This window comes from Lucilia cuprina, chromosome 4 (assembly GCF_022045245.1).
Source record: "Lucilia cuprina isolate Lc7/37 chromosome 4, ASM2204524v1, whole genome shotgun sequence".
Taxonomy (NCBI): domain Eukaryota; kingdom Metazoa; phylum Arthropoda; class Insecta; order Diptera; family Calliphoridae; genus Lucilia; species Lucilia cuprina.
In genome coordinates, this window is record NC_060952.1 from 84,255,323 (window position 1) to 84,259,618 (window position 4,296).

At 29.2% G+C, this 4,296-nt stretch overlaps 1 protein-coding gene across 10 annotated transcripts in view; it reads right to left on the reverse strand.

The window, feature by feature from the left end:
- Window positions 1-4,296, reverse strand: part of LOC111684952 (homeobox protein prospero) — a 135,365-nt gene that overhangs the window by 53,834 nt on the left and 77,235 nt on the right. The window lies entirely within an intron of this gene.

Here is a 4,296-nt window from a genome sequence, read left to right on the forward strand (position 1 = left end):
AGTTAGTTAGTTAGTTAGTTAGTTAGTTAGTTAGTTAGTTAGTTACTTAGTTAGTTACTTAGTTAGTTACTTAGTTAGTTAGTTAGTTAGTTAGTTAGTTAGTTAGTTGGTTAGTTAGTCAGTTAGTTAGTTACTTTTTGAAGGATGTATGTTACATTAGATCTGAAGAATCACCTTGGGCTCTATCACACTACATTTTGTTTTCTTTACGACCTATTCAAAAAAGGCCCTTAAGAATCCTTAAGTTATACCCGTTACACTTTGTCCTGCTTATTGCACTTATTTCAGCACATGTTTGTTAAAGTTCTCCTTGTGAAAGCATGGATATGACTACTTTGACTTTCATATGCTTATTTTTTGTGCATGTGATTTGTGCACAAAAAAACAAAACTTTGATTTACAAAACAAAAAGGATATAAATTTTCTACTACTACACATTTTAGTTAAAAACACAACAAAACAATAAGTGCAATTGCAATATTGGCTGCAATGCGGATTTAATGCATCTTTTGCTAATAAAATACAATACTCATACAAATAAGCATATGTATATACATACATATGTAAGCATATGCCTACACACTTTTAGACTTATGAAACACTTATGGAAAATGAAAAAATATTTATACATACACCAGCAGTTTCTAGAGGAGTCAATGTATCCTTTTTCTAAAGTTCGTTTCTATTTATAGTGTATTTTTAGTTGTAGATCAGGTTAACTTGAGTTTAAGATCGGAAAAAAATACACCAATAAGGTACAAACACCCAAACCTGTAGGGTATTTCAATACACATGTATGTGCATACAATATGTATGTTTAAGTATTTTTGTATAGATATGTACAAAACCTAAAAAATTAAACTTTTTCTAAAATATCCTTCTTTTTCGTAGCCCTGTTAAAATGAATGATTTTGTGCATTGAATGCGTTTTTATTCACATGTTTGTTTCTTTCTAATATTTACTAAAACTGATTTTTTGAGGGGTTTTGTTGCTGTTGCTGCTACAAGTCAATCATTAAAAGGCCTAAAGTCCTTATTACAAACGTGTCTATATGGATTATAATACAAAATCAAATTCGTTTGTTTAGCTGCAGAGGAAGAACCTATAAGGCCTAGATTGTTAGAGACAACAATAACGACCACAATTGCAACACTATAAGTTTGGGTATTTGTAAAGGCAACAACAACAGAAAAAGTTGCAGTTTTCAACAGATTTAGTATTTTTTTTTTTTTTTTTTTTTGGCTACCAACCACCCCATTGCTCACACATGCTGCAACATACTTAAAAAGTTTGTTGCAACACATTTTTTTCATTGTCTGCCTCTATCACTTAATCTTATATGCCTATGAAACTTGCTGCTGTTGGTAAGAGTATGTGTTTTGCAACCAAATATTTATGTATATTATTTTGAAAGTGCATTTTATTTTCATTAGTGTGTGTGTGTGCGAGTATGTGTTACTTAAAAAAAGGATAAAATTTATCCTTTTTTTGTTACAGTTGGCAAATAATTTTTGTTTGTGTGTCTTTCTCATTTTTTTGTTTCGCATAAGTTTTCAATTAAAAGGAATTGCTTTTTACCGCTCTCAGCTTTATGATTTATAATTTCAATATGTCAGGGTTTGAGTTTTTTTTAACATGTAAGTTTGTGCGCTGAATATGATGTGGTGATGGTTTCCATTTATCAGTATGTCTTTTTGTATAGTTATACGTATTTTTTTTTTGGTAGCCTTGTATTTTTCGTTAGGTTTTACTATTGCATTGTGCTTATTAATCATTTGAGGTTTTTTCTAAATCTAAGGATTAGTGTATCTCAAAAAATTATGACAAACAGCACTTAATCTATTATATAGGCATGCATTTTATAAGCCATTCTCATGTGACGTATGGATAATTTGGAAATATTGCTTAAGCAATATTTTTAATAACTTGAAGGATTTTTCACAATATGTTTCATGAAATATTAAATAACTTGATATTTAAGTAGTTTCTGTTTAAAAATATTATAATATAACGATCAAGAAATCATTAGCTGAACCTACGATATCTGCTCATTTTCCTAAATTATATAATAAAACACAGAAGCGAAGATCACAAACTTCAGTTGAAGTAAAGCTCTAGTTCAGTTCTAGTTCAGTTCTATTTCAGTTCTAGTTCAGTTCTAGTTCAGTTCTAGTTCAGTTCTAGTTCAGTTCTAGTTCAGTTCTAGTTCAGTTCTAGTTCAGTTCTAGTTCAGTTCTAGTTCAGTTCTAGTTCAGTTCTAGTTCAGTTTTAGTTCAGTTCTAGTACAGTTCTAGTTCAGTTCTAGTTTAGTTTTAGTTCAGTTCTAGTTCAGTTTAGTTCTAATCTGTACTAATATTAGGATAAATTTTACCAAAAATAACTTTTATATAAATTCATTGTCGAGCATGTCCTTCTTTTTATTTACATTTGAAAAATTAAGCATATACAATTATTAAATAATACTCTGTTATATTGATATTATGTTACTGCTGATATATTTAAATTCTCTTAAAACTAGATTACTTACAAAATATTTTCATTTCAAATCTCCCATCCCTCATCCACGCTAACGTCATACTTGCATCTTTTTATCTCCAAAAAATCTTAAGGCTCTTATTGCATTTTAATCTTTTGGGGAATTGTTTCCTTATAAAAAATTAATTTACTTTTTTATATACTACCAAAATAAATGTTACCTCTTCCTCTATATCGCCTGCCCCTCACCATATAAAAATAGCTGATAGGTCTTCTTTTATATCTAAAAAATAAGTACGAGTAGAGTACTCCAGAGGCAAAATGTAATTATAAACTCAAAAACGAAATGAAATATCAAGCAAACGAAATCCTCATACTATCACCACAGACGATGACTAGCAAGAAATGCAATCAACAACAAAAATAAGTTTGCATTTTGAAGACTCAAACCCCCAATTCCGAGAAAATACAACTTAAATAACCTCAAAAAATCAACACAACAGAAAAAAGCGTACAAAAAAACAACAACCAAAAAGAATATATAAATGTCTGAAGTAGAACATTGACAATGCAGTAAATGCAGTTCTTTTTTTGATAAAAACAGAAAAAACAATGAAATGCATTTTGAATGTAAAAAAAAGTTACAAACACTTGCACATGCAGGCAGTCGGCAGGCAAACAAAAACGCACACAAACTTAAGTAAACAAAAATATTATGAAAATGTCTATATAGAAGTTCAGATTCGTACAAGGATAATGGCCAGCAAAAATTGCATATAGTAGAATATATTACCAAGCACCAAGAGTTTGTTGCAATAAAATTACACCCAAAAAAGTTAAAGTTAAGCAATTCAATATTAAGGAAGGAGTAGATAAGTAATTCAAACACACACACACACTCCCAAACTAATGCCGTTTGGATTTTACAATAAATCTACAAATGTATAAATTGTTAAAGTATATTTTTGTATATTTATTGAAATGCACAAGATTGCATGTGCATTACAAAGAATAAAGCTGATCGAAAAACAGCTATACATCAGAAACCAAATCAAAACGCAGTTTATATGCATTTTTGTAAATGTTTCACATGTGTGAAATATTCTTAAGTATGAGTAGGAGTTGTATAATAAAAAACAAACTGATTTTCTATGTGTGTGTGTAGAAAGGATAATGAAACAAAAAAAATCGAAATTATTTAAATGTGAAAAAATTGTTGTTGAAGGATTTGTATTGTTTATGTGTAGAGAAAAACAAAACTCACAAGTTTTTGCATTTCAAAATGAGTCTTTTAAATAATGCAGCTACTTTTGCCAACTCTCTACCACTTTCTAGCCTCTATACACTATTATTGGCATTATTATTTATCTGTTTTAGCAGACCATAAGCAGATTGAAAATACTGGAGTGTTTTGATAGAAGGCATCATAAAGGGCCCAATTTATTGTAATTAGATCAAGAGTTATGTGTTTTTTTTTTTTTTTTTTGGTAAACATATATGGGACTAAAAGTATTTTCTTAAATAGGATCTTATATAGGAGTTAGGTATATTGTGGACAAAATTACGTACCTATTGTTTTCGTAAAACTCATATTTTTTATAAAATATTTTAAATAAGAAAAAGCCTTATATGGGGTATAGGGCAAGTTATAGATAAATCCTCATAAAAATCGGATTGAAGAATAAAGTCTCTCTATTTTCGAACTATTGATTTCCCCGCAAAGTAATCATCCGAAGGAGACTTTATGTAAAAGGTGTTAAGTAAGTAGAATAATAGATAGATAGATAGATAGATAGATAGATAGATAGATAGATAGATAG